The sequence below is a fragment of the Paroedura picta genome, chromosome 6 (genome assembly GCF_049243985.1).
Source record: "Paroedura picta isolate Pp20150507F chromosome 6, Ppicta_v3.0, whole genome shotgun sequence".
In the NCBI taxonomy this organism is placed as follows: Eukaryota; Metazoa; Chordata; class Lepidosauria; order Squamata; family Gekkonidae; genus Paroedura; species Paroedura picta.
The window spans coordinates 91,844,792-91,872,055 of NC_135374.1; the positions used below are offsets into that span (position 1 = coordinate 91,844,792).

The 27,264-nt window shown below is 43.3% G+C and overlaps 1 protein-coding gene across 3 annotated transcripts in view; it reads left to right on the forward strand.

Moving 5' to 3' along the window:
• The window catches only part of RASA3 (RAS p21 protein activator 3), a 176,699-nt gene that overhangs the window by 16,626 nt on the left and 132,809 nt on the right, over nt 1-27,264 (forward strand). The window contains exon 1 of one of the 3 annotated variants that reach the window (XM_077343667.1): nt 20,136-20,154. The exons of the other annotated variants lie outside the window; for them this stretch is intronic. The gene's annotated coding sequence lies outside the window, so the exon portion shown is untranslated. Of the gene's footprint in view, nt 1-20,135; nt 20,155-27,264 lie in introns of those variants that run through there. 3 annotated transcript variants of the gene reach the window in all.

The window sequence follows — 27,264 nt, forward strand, 5'->3', positions numbered from 1 at the left end:
GGAAGTCCAATCAAAAGTGAGGAGATGAAGTCAATGTAGTTTGGGAAAGAAGCCTCTCATTAGAGCATTGCATGCAAATAACCCTTTTAACATAAATTGGCTCAACTCTGCCACTACTCCCTTGCCCTTGATTCAGGACATTTTAATGACATGCTTTATAAGCCTCTACTCTAATCCCAAGTGATCACTGAGCAGTCAGCAAGGTAAGTGAGCCAAAACGCATACTGTGGGGAAAGGTGTCCCACAAAAAAGGGAAGGGGAAAAGGAAAGTGAATATAAGGACTCTGTATAGGTGAAAAGCCACTGTTTTCAATATTATATGTTGTGAATATATAAATTTCTGAAATATGCAGTGAAATTTAAGGTACCCTGCTATTGTATGTGGCACTGTTAAGGTGAAATGAATATGATGCATTCTTGCTGAACTTTGTAGATCATAGAGCTTCACTGGAGCCAGGCCTGTTGACACCGTGCCTTTCAAAGTGATTTCATAACCAGCATTTGATTAACAAAGCCTGTTCTAGAAGTCACCACAATATTGTGCATGTGTGTTCCTGTTTTGGAAGCAACCTTGCAAAATTCAAGAGGTTAGATAATATAAAGCGGGGGGAGTACCAAAGATAGCTTCAGGCATTCAAATGTGCTTAAAATTGTTCTGCTTTTTTGATATTCATCATTAAGAATAGTGACTCCCACTCAGCTTTTGTTGAAGGGAATCTACACATACAAAAAGAAGACATTCAAGTGAGGTAGGTAAGTTTTAGCATTCAAGATGATTGTTCTATAGCCCTATAGGTAAATGAGACAATGCTTAATTTTATGATTTAATAGGATTTAAGTTTGCTTCTCTGCATGTGCAGATATTCCTTAGTTTTGGCCTGGTGTGTGTATTTAGGGGGTGAAAATCCCTGTCTTGGTTTCTATTAATTTCTAAAATTTAATATCCTGTTGGATTTTTGTAATGATTTTCAAAAGTGCAGATTTTCATAGGGGGTAAAATATTCAACCAGGAGTTTTTCAGTAAGCACACCACACTTGAGAAAATCACTGAGTTTCGGTAATTCTCCTTTCAATTTAGATGGACAGAGTCCTTTAATCATGGGTTTCCCCCTTTAATCTTGAGGTAGAACATCTGGGAGAAAATACATGGGAGGGTATTGCTTGGTAGTGGTAGAACCAGGGACAGCTAGACTGCAAGAGGCTGTTTGGCCCCACTGCTACAGCTGGGAGGTGCTAGCTGAGTCCAGGAGGGCCACAGGCCCAGGATCTCATTTATCCAAGTCATGTGCTGTCATGTTTTGGGCATGGTTCCCGCAGCATGTTCTCCCACATCTACCTCCAGGTGACACCATCTAGTGGCAACTGAAGAGGACCCATACAATAAAATGCAAAAGCAGACAACTGGCTGAAGGAATAATCTGATGTATTTCAAAGCCATGTTCTCAGGAAGCATGCTTCCTTCTGTTCACAATTTGCTGAACACCTTACTCTGGTGCAGGCATATGGTGGTGCCCACTTAGTGTGGGGGTCCCACAGTTTTTGTGTTTGTGGGAACGTTTGGAATTCTGAAGCAGTGTGGTGGGCACAGTTATAAGATGGCTGCCACGGGAAGTGGATCCAGCCATAAATGGCTGCCATAGCTTACCTTCAGTCACGCAGTGAATATCCCTGCGCTGTGCTAGGAGGAAAGCAATGATTCTAAAGATCTGCACTTCTCCAGTGGTCATTCGGAAGCACCTGGCTGCACTCAAATGCCAACATCCCTACACTTTGCTTGTGTGTAAGGGGTGGTTGTGAGCCTCTTGTGGCGCAGAGTGGTAAGGCAGCAGACATGCAGTCTGAAAGCTCTGCCCATGAGCCTGGGAGTTTGATCCCAGCAGCCGGCTCAAGGTTGACTCAGCCTTCTATCCTTCCGAGGTTGGTAAAATGAGTACCCAGCTTGCTGGGGGGTAAGCGGTAACGACTGGGGAAGGCACTGGCAAACCACCCCGTATTGAGTCTGCCATGAAAACGCTAGAGGGCGTCACGCCAAGGGTCAGACATGACCCGGTGATTGCACAGGGGATACCTTTACCTTTACCTTTAAGGGGTGGTTGGAATGAGAGGGAGATGAGCGGTGTTTTGTACATTCTCTTGCTTTCTGTATACTGTCTAGATTTCAATAGGCTGTAGTAAGGCTAAAGTAGCTGTTGACTCAGCTGTCTATATAAATATGGTGTTAGGGGAATTTGGACCCCACTTTAATGACTCTTTGATGAGATGAGGAGGCTGAGTTCTACTGGCACTGTGCTGGATCTTATTGCAGCAAGAATGGGTGGTAAGGAAGTTGCTTGAAGATTAGAACACCCTGCTGTATGGGTTTCTTGCAGGACTGGCATCAGAGGTAGGCATCGCAATGCAGTTGCCTGTGGTGTTGCCAAGATCTGTTGTATGTTAGCAGGGATCAAAGCCTACCCATCTTTCATAAGGGTTGCCACATTCAGATGTGACTGATCTAATTTGTAGAGCATGCAGATATTTCCTGAACATTCAAATCGAGCACGTTAATTGCTGTGCTATCTACCACTTGCTTTTCATTCCGGTTCATGCCAGGATTTCTTCAAGTTTTCTTCTGAGTCAACAGTGAGCCTTGTCTGTGAGACAGAAGGGCGGAAGAAGCAATCTGGTTTTGTTACTTCAGCATGCAGAAATTCCTATATAGGAAGCGCTTGTTCGATTCCCTCCCAAGTAATTGAAGTAAGAATTGGGCTGCTGCTCTGGAAGTAATGTCATACGGTCAACCCACCAGCTTTTGTTGTTGTTGTTGTGGTGCAGGTATAGGGAGACCCTTCAAGCAGCAGGGAAAACCAGGAACTAGGGGCAGCCCTAGTTCCAGGAGAGGTTTTTCAGGCTAGATCTCTTTATGCTTGCTAAGGCAATATATTCTTTGCAGCCACCGAAAACGTAGGAACCAGAAGTTGCCACTTACATTTTTAATGCTATATTTGAAATCTACAGGGCTAGAAGTTTGAAATGACACTACTTGCTTATTGCTGAACGATAGGGAATCTAAGCCACCATTTGTCATTAGAAACCCTGCACTGCATTTGCTTGGCAACTTCTACTTAATAGTCTGAGGAAGTGTGCTTGCACTCGAATGCTCACGCCTTAAATAAATCTTTGTTGGTCTTAAAGGTGCTACTGGACTCTGATTTTATTGTGCTACTTCAGATCAACACGGCTACCCATTTGAATTTCTACTGCTTAAATTAAGTTTGTTGAAGAAAATGCATGGTTACATATCATTCATTACTGGAAGCTGAAGGAAGGGATGGTGTTTTGCAGGAATATTACAGAAATTCTTGGCTGTGTTAAAACAACTGTAGATTTTATGTTTTTAAATAAGATTAAAACAAACATTAGAATCTTCTAAAGAGTTGGTTAGTTTTGTGTGAAGGAAGAAGATGTAAAATCTTAATGAATCACCACCAACCCTAAAACTGAGCATCCTTTTTGGGGTAACTTGGTTTATGTCAAAATGAGTGCTGATTTCAGCATGGAAATCTTAGCGTGCTTATCTCTGCCTTTTTGTTTTCCATAAAAGAGGGAGAAGAAAACTTAGTCACAGAAGAAAATGGACAGTAGGGGCCTTCATAAGGCCTGAATTTGATTTCTGGCTTGCACCTCACAGCTGGTGTTAGGGTACATCTGGAATCTATGAAATTCCTTTCTTTCTTCGTCATTTCCTGCCTCGTTAGTGAAGCCGGGTAGGTTGATCTCTAAAAGTTGAATTCACAGGATATCATCTTCAATTAAGATATCTTGTCTTCTCTGATACTCTTTTTATAAGGTCAAAATATTTGTATCCTGTGCCTCATACAATATACTTCTGTTGCTATATGGGGGGGGGGGAGGATGCGTCTTGTAGAGAGCCTTCCAGTCAAAGTGAGCTTGCCCCAGAGGCGCTGGAAGTGATTCAGCCTTTGAGGGAGTCGGGAGAGAGGTAGAAAGAACAGTTTCTGCTAGACTGCATGAAAGACTCCTTTCTTAACTGCTTGAACAATCTGCAGTGTCTATTCCAGGGATAGTCAAACTGCGGCCCTCCAGATGTCCATGGACTACAATTCCCAGGAGCCCCCTGCCAGTGAATGCTGGCAGGGGGCTCCTGGGAATTGTAGTCCACGGACATCTGGAGGGCCGCAGTTTGACTACCCCTGGTCTATTCTTATAAAAGTGAATAGTATTTTTAGGAAATGCAAGTTTCGAATTGCTCAGATTCATCTTGCAAAATAATTAAAGATGATGGCATTAAAATTATTATAAAAACCATTCATTAATAGTACTAAATGTTCACCCATGTAGTCATGGTATTCTAATTGTAGGTGAGGGGCATTTCATTCATTCATGAAATGTTGCTTCTGTTGGAACCTGAGTCACAGGTTTAGTAATAAACGGAAGTGTGTGATTGTCTTTACAGCTCATTCAGGGCTGTGTCTACAAGGAGGGTTTTCTCTGCTGTGGTTTCTTTACAGCGATGCTGTTTTGGGGAGCAGCTACATGATGCCATCCTCCACTTGTCTGGCTTCTGTGTTTTTCTGTGATTTGGTACTATTGTTTTTGAAACATCACAGTCACAGTGTCTTTGTATGTGGGAAGTGTGCATTTTCACAGGTCACGCCTACATCAGAAGCATATCCCTTACACTAGCCCCCAAAGTTGCTGATTTATCTTACATACACTGGAAGCCCCCCCCCCGGCTTCTTAACAAAAGCCAGTGATCCCCTTATTCCTCAAGCAAAGGAATCTGTTAAAAAGTTGCTCTCTAGCCCTTTCCATGGTGGAGTTATAAGGTAGAAGACAGAGGATGCACATATCCCCTAATAGCTCTGCCATTATCTTAACACCGCCCGTGGCGCCACAGGCGCCACGGACTAAATAAAACGGTAAGGGGTTCTAGGGCGGGATGTGTCCGTGATGAGGAAGGGTCCGGGTTGGACCCTTCCTCTGGACAGACAATCGGAGGGACCAATTGGCAGGCGCGCAGCGCCTGCCAATTGGTCCCTCCGAATCCCAGCCCCAGGAACTGCGAGCCGCGCGCAGCGCGGCTCGCAGTTGCTCCTTTGCCGCTGACCTCACGATGTGTCAGGCCGCCGGGCAGGGAGCCCCCGGCAGCCGCGCTCCGCGCGGCTGCCAGGGGCTCCCTGCCCGGCGGCCTGACGCGGCGAGAGGCGCCCCAGCAGTCGCGCGGAGCGCGGCTGTCGGGGGCTCGCTGCCCAGGGGCCGCCGCCTCACAGAGCCGCCGCCCGACAGACACTCTCAAAAAACGCCGCCCAACGGATCCCCGAGCCCCAGCACCAGCCGCGTCCCCCAAGGCCGAAGAAAACCAAGCGTAGGGCAAGGGGCTGCCCAGCAGGCGCCTCTCCGGGGCCGCGTCTCCTCGCCCACGCTGCCTCACAGAGCCGCCGAAAACAAACCCCGCCCGACGAAGGCCCCGCCGCCCGACGGAGAACAACGAAACAGGAAGTGCCTCGCGCCCTTCCCGCGGCTGGATCCCCGAGCCCCAGCAGCAGCAGCGTCCCCCATAGAAAACCAGCAGAGAGGCGTCGGGGAAGGGGCTGCCCAGCCACCGCCTCTCCGGGCCCGCGTCTCCTCGCCCACGGACCTTCGCCTCCACCCACGGCGCGACGAGCGGACCTCAGCGACGGAGTCTGAGCTGCCTTCCCGCAGCCGGACCCACCAGCCCCAGCAGCAGCAGCAGCTACGTCCCCCGAGCCAGCCAACAGCCGCTGAGAAGCCTCGGCGAGGGGGCTGGCCAGCAGGCGCCTCTCTGGCCCGTGTCTACTCCATGGTGCCCAGCCTCCTCGGCCACGCCCGCGCCTTTAACGGCCAGGAACAGTGCGAAGCCGGTGAGTATACCTCGCGTTCTCACTCGCCTTCGGAAAGAGGACTGCGGCGCCGCTTTTCGGGGGGAGGCTCTAGGACAGGGGGTGGGTGGGACTGTGTCCCTTACCCTTCCCCCTTCTCCCCTTTCAAAGCCCCTTTTTATAAAGGGGCTTTGAAACTAGTATGTATATAAACTGAATAATGATGATGATAATAATAATAATAATTTTTAAAATTAAGATCTGCTAGATAGATCACTATAGTATTAGAACTGGGAATCAATACATTGTTGTAGAAGATTGTTATAATGTTCTAACACTATAGTGATCTATCTAGCAGATCTTAATTTTAAAAATTGTTATTATTATTATCATCATCATTATTCAGTTTATTGAATGCATCCTCCCTGCTAGCAGGCTCAGGGTGGTTCACAACATTTAAAACCAACATTCAATAAATACAAAGATACATTATTCAAATTTATCATACTAACCATGTTCAACCTTCCACCATATTGTCATTTTGTTCAGTCACCACTGTTTTGCTGGTGATTTTTTTATTTGCTTTCCCTTTTCCCAGCCATATTGATGGTAGTGTGTGAGTATGGGGGAGGGGCTATAATGGGGGGTGGGGAGGAAGGATGATCTAGAGGAAGAGAGAAGGAAGGGAGGCCCATTGTAGTGATGATTTAATTGCTTTGGCCTCAACCATAAGTTTGGTGAAAGAGCACCATTATACAGGCCCTGTGGGATCTCGGCGACTCCATCAGGGCCTGAGTCCTCATCAGCAGCAGAGTTTAGTTTCAGGCAACTCTGTCAGAACCATCCTGTCATGGCCTCCGGACACCTGGCCAGTGTCTTTTGGGGTGACTGCTGTGTGGACACTTCCCTGTCACTGTGAATTGTCTCTGTGAGGAAGCAGCTCCTATCTATTAGCTTTCTTAAGATAATTTCCTGGGCTAGTTTTTCTCAACACTATATGTATGTATGTGCACATCATATAATTCCATTATAATGCTGTATTGTCCAGCGTCTTAAATTCAGTGCTACCATGTGCCGCCTTGGATTGTAAGATAAAAGATTTCCCTTCCGCCTCCTCACTCTATTTAGGGTTTCTGCTCACAAGCAGGAGAAAATGCACAAGATGTGTAACTGAAACAAGTATGCAGCTTGCATCTATTCCCTAGCGACATCTTGCTCAGCATCTTGGGTTCCTAGGAGGACCTGGATTTCACCCATAGACCTTTCCAATGGCAGCCATGTTGAAATCCTTTAAGGATGACCTCTGCACTTGAACTTTACAGCCTCTCTTCCAGTGATGTTTGCATCTACTTTCACTGGTGGAGTATATGAGATATTTGGTTTAACATCTTGTGGTTAGATAATATCTTTTGAGTTACATGAAAATGTGTGTGTGTGTGTCATGAAAGAAGAGTATTAAAATGCCTATATATTTTTTCACGTATTATTTATGCTTTAAACTGCAAGGAATAATATTGATCCACATTTTTGTGATACATGCTAAAGTTTCATGTTGTGTTTTTATTGTGATATCGGTAAAGTTATGGCCTTGGTATTACATCATTTTAAAAGTGTTGTATATATACTAGGGGCCAAACCTGTTGTATTCAGGAATACAACCAGCGCTAGATTGGGAGGGGGGTTGCAAGAACTCTGCGGACAACCTCCCCCTCCCCCCAGGACTTGGAAAGGCTGCAGGCAGCTGTTAAGGAACTCACCGACAAGGGCAGCTCTCACACAGCAGGGATCTGCACCCTCCGAGCCTTGGAGGGAAGTGGAAGGAGGAGGGGGTGGTCAGGAGTGGGGAACAGAAGGTGATTGGCTGCTGGACAGACAGGCAAGCTGGTTGGAGGAGGAGGCACTCAGGGGCAGGATAGCCACCCTGAGTGGATGTTAAGGCATTTAAGCGATGAGACACACTCCTCTTCCAAGGCCTTACCTGAAATATTAAGTGGAACAGATGTCTTTTAGTTTGGAAGACAGTGTTTGGCTTTTATGTATAGTATACTAGATATTAAGCCCGCTGTGGCCAAAATGAGCGGCGAATTCCCGGCCGGCCCAGGCAAGGCTGGGCCAACCAGCCAATGGGGAGCCGTGCTTTGCGCAGCTCCCCATTGGCTGCTTGGCCCTCGAGTGACACTCGGAGGGCCAAATCAGAAACCACTTTGTGGCTCCTGATTGGGCCCTCCGAGTTTTTATCCCAGACAGTGCCCACCCTAACTCCTCCCCACTTGCCCTTACTCCTTTATTCCTCCCACTCCTCTGGAGCGGGGGAGGTTTAAAGATATGCACACAAAATGGCTCTGACCCACGCTAGACCAATATTGTGACTAGTGCAAAGGTCCCCAACATTTTTGAGCCTGTGGGTACATTTGGAATTTGGATACAGCGCAGTGGGCACAACCACAAACTTGCTGCCCTGAGAAGTAGAGCCACACTGAAGGGAAGTCCCAGTGCAGGGGACAAGAGGTGTAATTTTTAAAAACACATTGGAGAAAGAACAGTGAGAAAGAATAAAACTAACTCTGATAGCTGCCACTGGAGCAAGGTTAGTTTAATTTGCAGAGCCAGCCCGTTCTCCAGTGGCCAATCAGAAGCTCTGCTGGAGACGAGCCCTACCCACTTTCTAAAACACCAGGAAATGTGTTGGCAGACCCTGGGGGCCCATGGACACCCTGGACTACTGAATCATGCACAACTGGTTGTTGAGATCAAATGTTCTTCTGCTGGGGTGTGTGAACAGTAGCCTGGGAGAAGCCTGTTTTATATGACAGGCTTGGCGACTCATCATGTTCCATATGGAAACTGACAACTGGGAAACAGAAGATAAAAACAATATTCCAGCGAGAAGCAAGATGCAAATCAAATTTTGTATTTTAAGTTCTTAACTCGAAAGCTCGTTTTGCTAGATGTGCTTGGTGTGAATGTAATTATTTCAGAAGTTGCAGGATCATAAGAAATGAGATTAAGTTGAAATGCGGAGTCATATCTATTTTAAGTCTAGCTTTACAGATACTTTTAATAATGACGGTTCAAGCTGATGTTGACCAGAAGTAAATGAGCCATAAAGTGAAATGCAGAACTCTGATGTACTAAGGATTCATGCACTCACTACACAGGCCTCAAGTTTGTGAATGACCATTTCAAGGACTCCTGTGCAGCAGGTGTTTTGTGTCTTCCAGATGGACACTAGCTCTTTTCTGTTTGCAACTACAGTATCCAGGGAGAAGTGGCTGTAGTTCCTTCTCTGGCTCTTTCTGAATCCTCAGACCATCCTAGGGCACCACTGTTGGCTCCGTTGTGAAATGCTGAGTTGATTTCATTTAAGCACTGGCTTTCCAAAGCACTTGACATATTAACAGTGCAACCCTAAACAGAGGTACATCCTTCTAAGTCTTATTGAAGTCAGTAGCTTAGAAGGCTGGAACCTTGGACTGGATCATGAAGTTGGTGAGACTCATCTATAACTTGTGTAACTATGCTTTGTAGTATCTCCTGTGAAGGTTTGGCAATTAGATAAAGATGATGAAATAATCACAACACTGCACTAAGCTGGCTCCAAGGTCTTCTCCACCGATGGAAATTCCATCTGTCAGTGGAAATTTTCTGTAGGATCCAAGCCTTGATTAAATTTTATTTTTTTTACGGGATCCAAGCCTTGATTTAAAAGAAAGCACGCCTAGAAAACCAGGTTTGCATTGTGGTTGGAGTGACTGGCCAGGCTTGGGAAGGCCTAGGTTCACGTCCCGCTTCTACTGTACAAATTCACTGAGTAATCTTGGGCCAGCTGTTCTTTGTTTATTTGATTTTTACCTCACCATTCTCCAAAAGGGCTCAGGACATGGAATACAATGTAATGAAATGTAACACTGATTTAAAATGTTAAAATCTACATTTAAAATTGAGCTAGTCTAACTGGAAAACCCCATGGGTGTCTCTTAGTATAAACTACTTGTTTATTTGTTTGATTGTCTGTCTGTTTATCTGTCTGTCTGTCTGTCTGTCTGTCTATTTATTTATTATTGGCCACCACTCTCGGCCAGGCCAGGCCGGCTCCTGGTGGCTTACAGTCATGATAAAAAATTATTGGACCTGGGCTTGTTATCTTTGCTGGAGGATCTGTACTAAATCTGACAACTAGAATCTATAATATAAGACTACCATTGTGTAAGGATACTCAGTGAGTCTAGGAAATACAAGCCATAGTGCTGAATTTAAGAATCAAGCCATTATTAAAGAAGATTCCACACTGAGAATACTGTGCTAACATTTGCAAGTCAAAGTATTTACAGATCCTTCAGAAGAAGGAATTGGAGTCACTTTCTTACAGTGTGATGATGATAGGAGACCAGTCATATATCTCAAGGGCACTCACAAATACAAAATATTGCTGTACTCAAATTGTAAACTTTGTATATTGCTACAAAATATATATATGGGAAGCAAGAAATAGCAGAAATTGGTCCCATGTCACTAGTGATAATTGCACAGGGAGGATTAGTGGACTTTCTGAGTTGCAGCTATATAATCTACAATTTAAATATACACCTAGAAAGGCCCTAACTGCAGCACTTTTCAGAACAGTCAACTCAAACTCACAAAGTACAAAAAATATACATGTTAGTTATATTCAAATATTGTTCAATGAAATGTGGAGTATATTTGCCAAAGCTACAGCTGAAAACGGTACACTTAAAAACGTATCTCCTGTACTTTCCATAACCTGCCCAGTGACCTTTTCCTCACAGGGAATTAGGCTTAAGCGGGTGCTCCTCTGGCTGTGGTGCTGATCCCTGCTTCCAGATGACATCAGCAATGGCCTGGGCCCAGCTTGGGACTGGTCCAACTCAGGTCCTCGTTTGCCCCACAGCAAGATATATTGGCATTGCCTCCCTTGCTGCAGGCGCCATTGGGGCCTATGCTGGGCCAGGCTCATCTGGCAGGGAAGAGTCAGGTTGCCCGGCTCCTCCTCTTATTACAGAGTCCCAGAAGGGGACAATAATGTCCTAGTCAGCTCTATGGCACCATGGAGCCAGCAAGGTGATTCTTTCATTTTTATTTCTTAACATGGAAATTAACACCCTGTGCTGCTATAGAACGCGGTGGAACCTTGTCGCCCTGGCTCCCTCATCCGGAGGCAGAAGTCTGGGGTGGACGTGGTGTGCCGGCCAAAACAGTCCCCCATGAGGATATGGGAAGTGGTGGGACAAAGTGTCCCATTGCAAACACCAATGGCACCGCTGCGTGGTGTCACTGGTGCGTAAAAGATCTAAATGTTATTTTGATGTCACATTATCGGTGTACTCATAAACAGAATTATACCCTTAAGTGAATAAGTTTAGTAAGGTGTAACTCTGCTTAGAATAATACTGTAAATTCTTTGTCCTGATTGTTCAAAGAGGAGTAACCATTCAAGTAACAGTTTTGCTATTCAGTTTCTAATACGGCAGAAGTATGATCACCTTGAAAAGAAGCTAATCAAAACTGGTTTCCATGCAGGCCTGTCCTCAGTTTATAGATCCAGCCAGTTTCTGATTTGGCCTCAAGCCAGTTGTACTGCATGCTCACTCTCTGAACTTTCTGTGTCCTACTGAAGATTCTAGCTATCTGAAGACAGCAGGGGTCTGTTATGACTATTTCAATTGATAGACATACTGCAGTTCTGCAAATATCCTGGTCCCAGGCCTCACAGCAAAAGGGAGCTCCTCCACCAGGCATTTGGTTGAGGTCGATCTGAACCACTGCTCCCACTGGTCCTCAAATCTCCCTCCGACAAAAATCATTACAGATCTGCCCAAACCACTGGGCCTCAGTATGAGTTAATCAGTCTTTTTAGTATTCTACCATTCTACAATGTTTGTTATTATTATATTGTTGTTGTTGTTACTGTTGTTACCAGATTATTATAAAATGAGTTTACTGTATTCTCGTTTTGTGTAAATCACCTGAGCCTTCAGGTGGTATATAAAATAAAAAAACAAATAAATTTAGGATTTTAAAGGTCAACATTAGCACTTCGTACCTGAAAACAAGATTTTTCCATACTTATCAAGTACTTATCAACCCTGAGGTTTTAAAATTTTGGGAGCAAATTGTAATGTTAAGGCCCAGGATAGTGCATATTTTGAAGTTGACATTTAAATTATCGTGTCCTAGATGTAAAATGTCCATTCATTCAGCATTTCACTCAGAGATGCATGCTTAAAACTACAGATGTTTTCATTTGTTTAGAGGTTGGAGTGTGTATAGACAACTTTGTCACAGTGACCAATGTGCAGTTAGAGTTAGCAATAACTCTGTAATGTGGAAACAAAACTTGTAGGTGCTAAATGCTACTGCAAGGCTTGAGTTAATATTCTTTTTGCCATAAACAGAGGAAGTGGTGATTCATGTTAGCTCTTGATACGGAGTCATGAAAGAACTTAGTATCTCTGGGAATGATCAGGATCACTTGAGGTCAAGAACACATTGCACAATCTGTCTGGGAAGTAAAAAAAATCCAATACTGGGAGGAAGGTGGGAAATATAAAATGTGGGCAAAAAAGCGTTATACTAGTTGAGTGGTTTTAAATTATATTTCATACACATTTGGGGAATATTGAATGAGGCCTCCATGGATTGTGACCTGCAAAGATCAGTGCAGTTCACCAGTTATGAATGACAGCCCATCAGAGGCCTGTTAATGCTCTGTTTTTGTTGCCAACCTGGAATTTCAAAAATTGAGGAAGGGTACATGCAACCTAGAACACAGCTTGTTATCTTCCACCAGACATTTGGAATGGCCTGCTGGGTGTTGTAGAGCCCTCTAACTCTTGCAGTCTGATATAGATAGTTACATCAGGAGCTTTATTGGGAATTTGGGCTGCATTTGGCTCCCTTCATGAAGTTGCACAGGCCTGTGTTGGTTATAAATGGGCAAGTTTAACCCATCTGTAGCTTTTAAGAGCTGATACAGTGTGGTATTTGATTTTGAAGGCCCCGAAAATGCTGACCATTTCCAAATGTGACGCGAGTGGCTTCTTGCTTGCAAATGCAGGATGGTATGTTTGCAGTTATCTCGTGGACTGAAACTTTCTCCCCCACCCAACCCCACAATTATTTTTTTAAAGGCACTTCCACATTTCTATATGGTAATGCCACAACACAGATGCATTTTTAATAGAAATCAACACTGCCCTTTTGCTATGGTGGAAACGCCAGAACGATACAGCCTTTCCCTTCTTTTTGGAATTTGTGTTCTTTTGCAGTTTGTTTCTGTCTGAGTGGATTTCTGAGGCACTGAACAAGGTCCCTGGAGTCCAAAAAGACATTTTGTGCTAATGGTTGGCTTTAAAACGGAGTGCTCAGACACATGTATGATCAGGAGAAGGCTGCCAGATCACCTGTCCCCCACCCTTTCACAGCTCATTCCCCACCTCCAGAAAACAGAAAAGGGGCTGTGTTTTGCCTGCCTGATCCTAAAAATACCATGGACACTTTGCAGAAGATTTTATTTTACCTTTGACAATATCGGTTTGCGGTCACGCGGCAACACGGACCAAGCCATTAAAAAAAATACTCGGGGCAGGAAATGGAGAGGGGAAGGTGTGTACGAGGTCGGAACAAAGCTGCTGAGACTATTGTGCGTTTCCCCCCTCCATACGGTCTTATCCCTGGTTACTCTCTGGTTACTCACTGATGGGGCATGTGATTTAGGGTGGTAAATCCAGTTTTGCTGATTCCTGAAATCGCGAGTTAAAAATGGCCAAATCGCAACCCAGCTACTGAATAGCCTCAGGATGCAGGCCTCTAAAAGCTGCCAACATTAAAAGGCTGTCCAGGAACATTTTCCTTGTGTGGAAATGGCCTCTATGATCAAATCATTGCTTGCCTTGATAATTACTGGGGAACCATGAAAAGGAGAGCCTAGAATAAAATGCTGCTTTAGGCTCTGTCTGCTGAAGAAATGAAACAAACATAAAACTTATTAAATTTATCGAGTACTATAATATAATGTGAGATAACTAAAGGACACAGGCTTGGAATCAATGGAGCATATTTCTGGAGATAACTATTTCTGCCCGCGGAGCATAAATTTTTGTCTTCCCAGGCATGCTGCAGCTGAAGTTACCACATGAAATGCTGTTACTGGGTCCCCTGTCCCACAAAGAACAGCATTTGTGGGATATTTTGAGTTGTAGCAGGATCAGAGAGGCAAGAAAGAATATCTTTGCGGGTGGAAATCATTCCATCTTGGAATCACTCAATTAGATCGAAGCCACTGTTTCTTATCTTGCTCCTTTTTTCCTATTGGGATTACAGTGATTTTTGAAACTAAAATATGCACTGTATCTTGCACTTCACTGTTAAATCTTTAAACATCAAGACAACTTACTCCCTACCTGATTGGCCCTCCCGGGGGTGTGCTGCTAATAGAGAGACAGCACTTTGCCAATGAGGGCCAATCAGTTCAAATTGCACACTGCCAATGAAACTTTAGATGGGGAAAAGAAGCACCATGAAACCATGGGGACTTTAGCTATCAATTAAATATTTTTATTGAAGGAAAGAAACTGACAAGTTCATGCATTATTGGATGTTTAGTGTTATTAGCAGTTACTGCCACATAGCATTTCTCTTTGTTTCCCACCTGGACCTTGGCATCCTTGCACCTCCAGGGGTCCAAAGCCAGAGGGTCCTCCCTCCCATGTAGTCCTTTTCTCCCGGAAATGACCTGAAATTCCAGCAAATCCCCAGTTCCCAAGTGGAGATTGGCATCCTGCAACCTCTCTGGGGCACAGTGCCACAGAGTTACCCCCTCCCTTTCATCTCCAGGAGCCTGGAGATGAGTTGTCATTGCAGAGTCCCCCCTCCAAACCAGCCATTTCCCCCTGGGGTGCTGATCTCTATAGTCCAATTCCAGGAGATTTCCAGGCTGCAGCTGGAAGTTGTTGACCCCTTGGTCAAGAATGTTCCTTGAGGTTTGGAGGCGGGGCCTCAAGAATCCAGGGGTGAGCAGGAGTTTTTGCCATGTAGCCAGCCCCAAGGAAGGCCACAATGCAGGCCTGCATCCTAGCGCCCATTGTTTCCCAGGGTGCAACAGACTGGGTGCTTCTAGTTTATATATATTTAGCAAAGTCCTTGTTTGATCTGGTAACATTAGTGCTTTTCACATTGATGTTTAGTTATTTCTGTCCCTGTTGAGTATTCCAGCAGTCTTCAGAAGTGATGTCATTATTGTAATTTTATAAATGTAATTTTGGAAACGTGACTTTTTAATTTATTTACATGGTTCCCTGCCCCAGTCTCTTGAGAGGGGATAAAGAAAAATAAGAATGAAATTCTTAATACATACATACCCCCACCAGGAAAATGTTTAGGTTGGTCTAAATATAAAAATCATTCTGTTTTAATTTTTTTCTTCCTTTCTTGGTTAATGGAAAGATAATTAAGAAGAAATAATTTTGGAATATCTTTCCAGCACTTTTTCACACTCCACATTATTTTTCCTGAACATTGTTCAGCACTAAGGGTGAAGTCCAACATAGGTTACGGTCTGTACAATCTGTGCTTCAGTGAGAGCCAGCTTAGTGTAGTGGTTAAGAGTGGCTGCCTCTAATCTGTAGAACCTTGAGTCAGTCAACAGTTCTCTCAGAGCTCTCTCAGCCTCACCTGCTTCATGGTCTCTGTTGTGGGGAGACCAAGGGTAGGCGATTGTGGAAGACTCCAAAGCTTGGTGCAGTGCCAGCTTGGTATAGTGATTAAAGAGTAGCGTATTCTAATCTGGAGCGGCATGTTTGATTCCTCACTCCTTTGCATGCAGCCAGCTGGGTGACCTTGAGCTAGTCACAGTTCTCTTAGAGCTCTCTGAGCCCCACCTACCTGACAGGGTGCCTGTTGTTGGGCAAGGAAAGGAAGGTGATTGCAAGCCACTCTGCGAATCCTTTGAGTAATTAAAAGCAGGGTACAAAAAGACAGTTCTTTTTCGCAGTGTAGGCCTTTCCAGTAATTATAGACCTGGTATTGTGATGGCACATAGGGAATGAACATGCTACATCAGATTAAATGTGTATCTTGAAAAATTGTACTAAGGCTTAAGAAGCAGCTCTTCCTCTGCTTCTGGGGTGCTTCAAGAGACCTTGGTGGGTTAGGTCACTGGTGGATTTATGCTGAAGTCTCCCAAGTTCAAAAGCCCTGCTGGCTCAGTATTCACGCTGGCTCAGAGGCTATGAGGCACCAGCCTTGCAGGAAGGGTCTGCCAAGGTGAAGCTTGGATGGGTTGTGCTCCTCGGATGAGGACTCATTCTCCCATGTGGTCTGTGACACAGTTCCAAGACTATAATGACTGGAAAGGGCTACAATTATGATGAAGTACTATATACAAGGGCCCTTGTTTCTGCTTAGTAAACAAGTGGAATTTCCTGTCCCCTGTAACTCCTCCTGGATTCTTTTCAGCTGAACAGTAGTAAAAAATCCCAAGCTTAATTCTTGCACATGTATAATTATTTCCATCGTTTTGCTTAAGCCCCTCCCCCGTTCCTGTTGGTCCCTATTTTGCAGCACACGCTTGCACTTTATATAGTTCCAAACTGGCTATTTCCAAATGACCACATATGTTAGGAATGAGGCCCAACTTTTCTCTCCTGGAGGAGAATAACTGGCATTAGATAGACCGTTTATGCACTGGAGGTTTCATGCTGGACTGCAGGCTGGAGTTTTAGTCGTGGCAGGTTGCCCCATCTCTTCCTGCACTCACACGGGGGAGCATTTGGCCTGGTGTACCTCATCCGTTTCCTATTTGTGCTCCTGCACGAGAGCTGGGGCAGTGAAGTTCCCAGTGCATAAACGGTCATAGTGACGCCCCCACTTTTCCCTTTGCTCCTCAGACCTTCATAGCTGGAGGGCAGCTCCAGAGGGAAAAAATATCAGACTCATCAGGACCAGAAAGAACCAGAAATATGTGATACAAGATGGCTGCATGGTCCTCTTTGACAGCTGCTGAGTGAGGGGAGTTAGCCCTTTTCTTGGATCCCTCTTGCCCAGCCTCAGATAGCAGGAAAAAGGCCAAAGGGGCTCAGCAAGTCTGAAGCTATCCTCCGGCAGAAGAGTCACAAGTTGGAGAATGGCTTCAGACTTGGCAGAACAGCATGGCAGGATACACGACAGTTTCCTTGGTGATTTGTAATGATTAATACTCTGGTTTCTCTATGAGCCAGTGCACTGTAGTTGTTACCCTTTGTCACAATTAATGCACACCATACATCATTGCAAAATTTTAGAAGCCTATTTAAAAGAGGAAAAATACCCATGGGAGAGGATGTAAAAGATAGCCTGCACCTTAATACTGGTAATGAATCAGAGAAGTACAATCACAAATATTGATCATGTAAACTTGCCCTCATATAAGGACATTCATAAGACTGGTCTGTGAAGCCAAAATCCTCCCACAAAGTCAACTTGTAGCAATCTCTGCAAACAAAAATGGTGAGTGAGTATATTTCTGTGCTGTACATTGTTTATATGCTGTCCAGGTCAATTAACTTAGCGGATAGATCGTTCTGTGGTTATGAAAATCCTGGTGGGAAAGCAGTTATTTAAGTTTTGGCCAAGTGAGTGTTATTTCAAGGCCTTTAACCCAAACCCAAAATTCAGTTTTCTCTTCTTGCATGTATATCTGCATACAATATGTGCTTTAGATTTTAAACTGTCACATGTTCCCATTAAACTGTGCATTGGTATGGATAATCAGGAACATATAATACTTTCTGGTATTAAAATAGCTTGTTTATATGTGGGTTATGTATGGATGACTTCATTGTTGTTTCTGGTTTCATCAAGAGAAAAATGGACAGATGGGATAGCTGGCCCACTATTCTCCTCCAAAAAGACCCCAGGCCTGAAGCAGATTTGCTTGGAACACACACACATAAATATATATATTATATATTAAATCCACGGGTTCAGTAGGACACGGACACTCAGTTCCAACAACCAACAACTTTACTAGAACTAGAAATACTGAACACCAACCATCAGAACAGTGCAACGGAGGAACATATATAGACATTTTTTTAGCCCACTCTTGTGGCAGGGTACAATATAACCTCCCTTGAAAACATGATAAAAGCCCATCACATACCAAACAACAAAACAAAAATAAAAGAGGATAAGACAAAATTCGGAACATAATCCTTAATAATAACACAAGATGCAAAACCAGGCAGTAGTTGGCTGGTTCCTGTGAGTCCAAGAATGGATTTTTCAGTAAGGGATGAATCATTGCCTCCTTCAGCACTTCTGGGAACTCCCCTGCAGACAGGGAGAGGTTGATAATCTCTCCCAGAGGGCCTCCTATCCACTGGTCCCTCATCTTGAGCAAGCAAGACGGACAGGGATCAAGGGGGCAGGTGGTCGCCCTCACTGACCCCAGCAACTCATCCACTTCTGTCAAAGTGTAGTCTTTGTCTGACGAAGAGTGCTTGCACTAGAAAGCTCACACTCTGAATAAATCTTTGTTGGTCTTAAAGGTGCTACTGGACTCTGATTTTATTGTGTTTCATCCACTTCAGTTCCTGAGAGCCATCTGAGGCAACATAAAACTCACGTTTAGCCACCCTAACTGCCATCTCATACGCCCTTAAAAGCATGTGGTAAGATGTTCTTGTCACTTCCTCACGAGTCTTCCTCCATACTCACTCTAGTAGTCTCACTTCCCTCTTCCTCTCCCTTAGCTCCAAGGGGCCAGTTTGAGGGGAGGGCGGAGAGGGCGCCTGAATGTCTCTGAATGTCCCCAGGCCCTGTTAGATTTTTAGTGAGTAGGACAACGGAATATAGCCAGGTAGTGTCTTGGGATGATTCCTTTTGCTTTCAAAGATGTTCCGAATATTGATATTCTAGTCACATCTGTGAGCCCTTTCAGTCTTATTTTTCTTTCACAAGAGTTCAGTAGGAAAGTCTCATGAGGTATAATGTATAGGCTGGTTGAATGGAGAAGGCCATGGAGAAATGTCAAGTGCCAATTTGTGCTAAACAGCACCGTAGAAGACAGTTTATGAGGGAGCTAGCAGTCACAATATGGCAGTTTGTTGGGTAACACCAGTCACAACATTGTGGTTTGTACAAAAATCACAGTTTGTCATGCTTAGATGGAGAAACCTTTATTCTGCTGTTTCCCTGATGGAGAAAAATAGACTGTTTATACTGGAAGAGGAAACTAGCATCTTAGGTGCAGGAAGAATGAGAGCTGCTTTCCCGTCTAGAGCTCAGAAGTGTGCATAAAGGTGGGGAAGGACATATGGATCGGAGAGGCTGCTGATATTGGTGTGTTCCCATCTGGGCAAAAGGGTTGTGTCACCTCCTATTTTGCCTAACAGAGAAAGAAGAGATCAACTTCTGCGGTAACTTTAAAGAAAGGGTAAGAAAATTGTTATGGCAACACAGGAGAACGGATGAAGAACTATTTCTCTTTGCTGAGACAGGTCGGCCCTGAGTGACCTTCAACCCACCCTTGCTGTATCAGACTTGGGCCTGCTAGGTCTCCCAGATGCTCAAGAAACTGCAAACAGAGCAAGGAGACAGGATGAAGAATATTTAAATCAGTCAGAGGTGATGGAGGAGCCAAGCACAGCAGTGGTAAGGGCAAAGCAACAGCAACATCCTCTTGCACCCCTGAAATGGTTGTGTAACTGTCCAGCCAGTCTAAGTGACCCATTGCAGCCCAAGATGCTTCTATGCCTCTCTTGTTTTGGTGGCAGTTTGTACAAGCAGAATCCTTGCCTTGTGTCAAGAGCCAGTTTGGTGTAGTGGTTAGGAGTGCGGACTTCTAATCTGGCATGCTGGGTTCGATTCTGCACTCCCCCACATGCAGCCACCTGGGTGACCTTGGGCTCGCCACGACACTGATAAAACTGTTCTGACCGGGCAGTAATATCAGGGCTCTCTCAGCCTCACCCACCCCACAGGGTGGCTGTTGTGGGGAGAGGAAAGGGAAGGCGACTGTAAGCCGCTTCGAGCCTCCTTCGGGTTGGGAAAAGCGGCATATAAGAACCAACTCTTCTTCTTCTTCTTCTGTCTCTTAGATTCCAGCCTTCAGACCTACTGCAAGTCTTGTTGCCATGCAGGTTGCAAGGCAACGGTGTTTCACTGTGACTTGTTGCTTCTGCCTCATCTTCTTTCCAGTTATTAACTAGCATGCTGGTTGGATGAAGGGGTATCCGGTTTGCCATCTCCTGGGGAGGGAGCAGTGGTGCTGCACCCAGTGGGAGTCCAGAGGCCTTCTGCAGCTGAGAGAAGGGTAAAGCCAAAGCACTTTGTCACAGAAGAAGAATAAGTTTGGTTTTTGTCCATCTTTAGGGGGAAGGGGGGCACTTTTAATTTCCTGGAAAATCCTTCAATAAATAATTGGTTTCAATACTCAAACAAACAAACAAACAAAAAAACAAACAACCCCCTCCAGCAGATACTACAATGAGTGTGTATGTTATGTGTAAAATAATGTGTACCATAAGAGCGATTACTTCATCACCCTTTAAGTCCCACTGATTGTGAGTTTAGCACATGCTTGATATATGTAGCTTTCTGACTGGATTGAGCCCAGTAGGTAAAATTGGGCCTGGCATAGCTTTATTAGGGAGATGAAATGTTTACATTCGGCTGCCGCTGATTACTGCTGTGCCATCTGTTCCCTCTTTTCCTAGAGGCAATCTATAGTTGCTGTAAATAAATCCCACAAACATTTTAATAAAGGCTTTAATGGGAAGTATATTTTGAACATTTGGTGAGCCTGAATAATGTAGTTAGGAGGCTGGAGAGATCACCTGGGGAATAAGTGACCTTGATTACATACATTTAGCAGAAGAAATTGGACACTAGTACAGCATAATTGGGACATGAAACCAGCAGCAATGTAAACCTTGGCTTGAACTTGTGTCCATAAGGGCATTTTTGGAATTCACTTTCCAATTTTAGGCCTTCAGTGCTTAAGATGGAGGGCAGATTATAGGGCTTCAGGATTCCAGGGCATTTTTCATATGGTGACAGACAAACAGAGAACATGGTGGCTCTGAAGATTTATCTTTTTTTTCCTTCTCTGTGACACACCCAGATGAGAAATGCTCTGTATCCTATTTTTAGCAAGCCTTTTTAAAGAAGCTAAATTGCAGTCTCTTTTGGGTGTGCAGGTCATAAATTTGTTGCTGAGTTACAGTGTACATTTTGCATTTTCCTTTGAAAGGAGGTTGTTCACTTGTTTTAACTACATGTTGCTTTTATGTTAGATGTAGTCTGAGACTGTAGATAAGTGTGATTTTTTTTTAAAGAAAGGTATAGTGGTTTAAATGAAACTGCTTAAGAGAGTGTTTCAGTAGTCTGTTTGCATACCTATGTTGTCAGTTTTGAGAATAAGGACATAATTACTGCTGGGCTGGATCAGACCAATGGATCATCTGGTTCAGGACTTTTTCTTACATAGGGTCTAGAAAGGGCTACAAGAAGGCTCACAAGCATGGCATGTAGGCTAAGGATCCTGTTTTTGTTGTCCTCTAACACTGCTATTCAACAGCTTAATGCCTCTGAACATGGAGGCTCCATTAATGTCTATTGGTGGCTGTTTTCCATACATGTGTCTAATTCCCTTTAAATTCAATTAAACCAGTAGCCATAAAACATCGTGTCAGTGAGTTCCATAAATTAATTATTTAAGGTATTGTTTTATTGTTATGAAAGTTCCAAGCAAGTCTACGTCAAACCCAACTTACTGTTATCCTGTAGATTTATAGGGGAAACTGTCACAATAATGAGCAAAGTTTGAGTCCCGTGGCACTTTTAGAACCAACAAAGTTTAATTCTGGGTATAAGCTTTCGTATGCATGCACACTTAAAAGTGGCTTTGTCAGGAGGTTGTATGGGCGGACTATATGCCACAGCTCTTTTCCATACCACCGATAACTCATCTTCTAGGATAGGATTTCTAGCAGAAGGAGGAGCCTCTGTGACTTGTCTAATGCATTTAGTGTAGTGGTTAGGAGTGTGGACTTCTAATCTGGCATGCCAGGTTCGATTCCACGCTCCTCCTCCACATGCAGCCAGCTGAGTGACCTTGGGCACGCCACAGCACTTAGAAAACTGTTCTGACCAAGCAGCAATATCAGGGCTCTCTCAGCCTCACCCACCTCACAGGGTATCTGTTGTGGGGAGAGAAAAGGGAAGGCAACTGTAGGACGCTTTGAGCCTCCTTCGGGTAGAGAAAAGCGGCATATAAGAACCAACTCCTTCTTCTTCTTCTTCTTCTTCTTCTTCTTCTTCTTCTTCTTCTTCTTCTTCTTCTTCTTCTTCTTCTTCTTCTTCTTCTTCTTCTTCTTCTTCTTCTTCTTCTTCTTAACTTCAGGTAAGGTCAGAGAACCATATTGAAGTGGTGGTAAAATTATCACATTGTAATTGATTGTTTTAGTGTTATAACCATTTGAATGTTGTGATACATTGTGGAAATGTAGCAAAACTATGGATAACCACCTCGTGGCAAATGTCATCATACAAAACCTAATTTGGATCAGATTTAGCATTGCCTTGTGCATAATAAATCACCAAGCGGTGGTTTTATAGTTTCAGGTATCACCTCAGAAATGATGGATGTCCTGTTCCATTTGGAGAATAAGACATATATTTCATCAGTCTATACAAAATATTGTAGTTTAGTTCTTAAAATGCAACTTGCCATATCTCATGGAGCAAATGAATTAGCAACAGCTGCTATGTAATTTCTCCAGGATCCTAACTAGTTAAATTAGAATTGTATACCAAGGCTGTGAGGTACCAATAGGAGCTGTATCCCTCAGAAAGAAGCATTGTTGAAATGTAACAAATGTCTAAAAATATATGGTCCTTTGGTAGTGTGAGATGTACGACTCCCATTTCAAAATCAGAGTATACCAATTTCTGTCTTTAAATCATAAGCTGCTAGCTCTTGTAGTTGAGGGCAAAATCCATTAAAGGGTTAGCAACAAAGACATGGTGGAGACTCATAATTCATAATCAAATTTTGGAAACACATGGGAGGGTGGAGAGGCATGACTCATTTCCATGCTTGTTCAGGAGGTCCAGAGCTGAGGTTGCACATATTTTCACCTACCCATCATGATGGATGAGTACTATAGATTCTAGCTGCATCCTCATACAGATGTAGGTTCAGCTTCTGTCATTTTGGAATCAGCATGGAAAGAGGAAGTGCAATGCACTTGTGCTTCCTTCCCACAGCATGTTCCAAAGCTACCTCAAGCGAAAACAAAGATGAATGGTCCAGCAAAACTCATTCTTGCCTAGGCATCAGGCCAGGAGAGTCAGTTCAACAGGGAAGAAGCAGAGCCACATGGTTCCATAGCATGTTTTGGAGTTGCCAAGTATATGATTTATTGGAAGCCGAAACCTTACACTGGCCTCTGTCACTATTTTATTCAACATATTCTCTGGTTTATACTGACTGGACTATGGAGACGCAGGGTAATAAACCTTGAGTAGTGGTTCAAGTCAAGACATAAACAAAATCTGGATGGATTGGGGCCTTCTGTTATAAATTGGATGGGCCTTTTAATGTTATTTTAGGAACAATTCAATTTAAAGGAGATGTTAACTCATGTTAGAACTGAAATTCTTTGTGCAGAAAATGGTACTGGATTAAATACTTCCAGAGTCAAGTGAAGCAAGATTATCATTTGGCTTTTGTCATGTTTAGTATATAGTATAATGATGAGTCAGGCTTGGTTTGAGCTTATTTCTCAGACTAGCATTTTCTTCTTCTCGTGGAGTTTTTATTAGTCAGTGTTTTGAAACTTTATATAAACCATTTTCAAAATTCCTTTGATGTGTGGCATATATTTTATTGCTTCCTAACTTCTTTAACACGTTGTAGAGTGAAGCAATCTTTTTCAGTGTTTTAAAATGTACTACACTTGGAAAGTATGAGATTTTAGTCCAGATACTGACTGTTTGCTTTGCTTGTGACTCAACAAGCTGCTGTTCTTGTCAAGTGTGTGCAAACAAGCTGTCATTAGAAGACTAGTGAATTCTCTTTTCTCATCCGATCCTAGGTATAATACAAACAGAAATGTATACTTACGGTAATTTTTATGGGTGGAGATGGGAAATCTGAACAGTGAATAATTCCCTGTTGTTAATACAAAGTCAGCTTCAATCTCCAGAGAGCATCTGAAAGACCCTTCTACTGTAAAGATGTCATTTCAATATAGACTCCAGCAGTATGAAATCTGGACTGACTTTTTCATGGGTATCTTTGTCTTCAAACGGTGGATTCATAAATGGTGCAGCAATTGTGTTTGCCACAGGTGGACCAGTGTTTCCAGGAACAAACACAGAGAGCATGAATGACATAATGTGTCTTTAAAACCTCCATATTCATGAGCCGAGTATTGTGGTTTGCTGTAGGAAATATCAGTATAATCCTGTAAACAGAGTTGCCGCATACATTTTGCCCAACTCGGAGCCTAGCAGAATTGTGCTAGTAATTCATGGGTTACAAGAAGTTTCTTCAACTTTTTTTTTTTAAATAAACCCTTCTATTTCACACAACCATTTACAATCCACTTCTACTCCTTTTACCACTAAGTTTGTAGATCTAATCATCACTATTCAGATGAGAGGAGCAATAAACTATGGTCAGGATGTGTAGAAGCCACTTCTATTTATTTATTTAAAACATTTATATACCATCTTTCCACCCAAATAGGTGGTGAATAAGAAGGCCATTAACACTAAACACCGTCCCTCTTATTAATATACCTTTCACTTTTCTTTGACTCAGTTACATTTGTGTTGTCTTTATTTCCCATTTACCTGCCTTTTCAGGTTATTGCAGCTATTTCTGAAATATGGGTTTTAATGGGCTTTTAAATTGGATAGATAGATAGATAGATAGATAGATAGACAGATAGACAGATAGACAGACAGACAGACAGACAGACAGACAGACAGACAGACAGATAGATAGATAGATAGTTCTCAGCTATCAAACAAAGCATCTCATGGACTGCCTACCTGTCAAATGAGGGAGGAAGTTCCCGTGTGATAAATAAACCTGCCCCATTACAAACATTGTAAAGGCTGTATACTTGCCCCATATCATGTTTACATTGGTTCTCTGGGCCAACCAGTCATCTTTGGGATACTTCCGTAATGAAGTTATAGCCTCTAGATCGCTTTTAACCCCTCTCCTCAATTTGCCCTCAACCCAGTGGATTGGCTGCAGGCAAATGAGATGTAGTTACCTGTCTTTACGTTAGCTCATTGACCCACAAACAGTTTATTGGGGGAAACAGAGGAACAGTGTGTAAAAAGTGCCTAATCAACTAAAAATCACCCTTGCATCGTTTTTAGCTTCTGATTATGTCCAGATATTTCTGGTCAGCTGAGGCTGTATATGATAGTTTCCCATTTATATCCGGCATGGGCCTCAGGAGCATTGAATACTCTTTGTAAATGAAGCAGAACTCAAATGATCACAGGTTATGAGACCATCTGATGAACAGATGTAAGTTGTCAAGAGAAGAAAAATGCCCACCAAAGCAATTTTCTCCAAACATACAGCAAGGTGGGTAGCTTTGTTGGTCTGAGGTAGCAGAACACAATGTGAGTCCAAAGGCATCTTTAAGACCAACAAAGTTTTCTTCAAGGTGTGAACTTTCATGTGCATGCACACTTCCTCATACAGTAGAACAAAAACAATAAAAGTACAGATAAAAGGAGAGAGTAAATTAGTAGTAAATTAGTAAACGATGTCACAACAAATATGCAGCATGATGATGAAGAGTGGATAGTTTGGTATAGTGGTTAGGAGTGCAGACTTCTAATCTGGTGAGCCAGGTTTGATTCCCCATTCCTCCTCCATGTGCAACCAGCTGGGTGACCTTGGGATCGCCACAGCACTGATAAAGCTGTTGTGACTGAGCAGTAAATTAGGGATCTCTCAGCCTCACCTATCTCTCAGGGTGTTCGTGGTGGGGAGAGGAAAGGGAAGGCAATTGTAAGCTTTTTTGAGAATCCTTTGGGTAGAGAAAAGTGGCATATTCTTCTTGCTAGAATAACAAAATCTGTCCTTTGGGTTCAGTTGCTGTTCTCAAAAACATAGGGGATATAAAAAGCTTGAATAAAACTTTGTTGGTCTTAAAGGTGCCTTTGGATTCACATTTTGTAATATTAATAGAATAATCATTAAGCTAAGGAAACGATTAAAAGAAAGTGAGCAAGAAATAAACGACTTCACGCCAGGTTTTAATTTCATCATCCTGAAGTTCAAAGAAAAATGTTGTGAAAGTATTCTTGCTTCCCTTGCAGTATCTACAAAGCCAGTGTGGTGGTTGTGGTTAAAGTGTTGGCTTTGGATGTGGGAAACTCACAAGTTCAAGTCCCTGTTCAGCTCGAAAGCTTCCTAGCCAGCTGTGGACAAAAGATACCTTACCTAAACTTCCACACTGTGGCTAAACAGCCTTATATTGTTCTACTAGCTTTATTTAAAATATATTTGTGGCTCATCTCATCCCCTTAGACTTAAAGAGGTTAGCAATGCAACAACAGCTTTCAAGGATACAAAACAACATAACGTTCAGTCATTAAGTGTAAAATGCACAAATTTAAAATGCAGCCAAATATGCCAAAACAATTTACCATCCGCCAATGCCCTCTGAAATGAAATCATTTTACGTGTCATCCTAAACACAGCAAGTAGAAGGCACTCACTTCGGTCAGCCATTTTACCAAGGAAAACTTAGTCACCCAAATGTTGCCAATGTGGACTGTCCTCGGATAGGATACCTTAAGGCAGCCTTTCTCAACTTTTTAGTGTTGAGAAATCCCTGAAACATTCTTCAGGTTTTAAGAAACCCCAGAAGTGGCCCAATCGTGCAGATTATGGTTGGGAAGCATAGCTGTGTACACGCCCACCTGGAAACCCTCCCCTTCCTGCCCCCTCCAGGCCCATTATTGGCAATTTTTTTGGGGGGGGCAAGTAAATATGACCAGATGTGGTCGTATCACCCAATAAAGGTTTAACAAATGTTTAAAATATATTAAAAATTAATTAACTCCCACTCATTCAGGGCCATCAAGAAACTCCAGGGTTTCACGGAACCCTGGTTGAGAAAGCTTTCCATAAGGAGAAGGCTGTCTGGAGAATTTAATGAATGGCTTGATAAGTATGAAGGGCCTGTGCCAGGAGGACCTAGGGAGGTTATAACCAGAATTTTGAATGCAGCCCAGAAACCAATAAGTGCACAGTGCAGTTGGAACTGGAGTGATGTGTTCTGAGCAGCTGATCCTCAGGAGTATCAGTACATCAACTGAACTGCCCCAATTCATTTGGGTACCAACTGAAGCTTTCAGGTCTTCTTCAAAGGCAGCC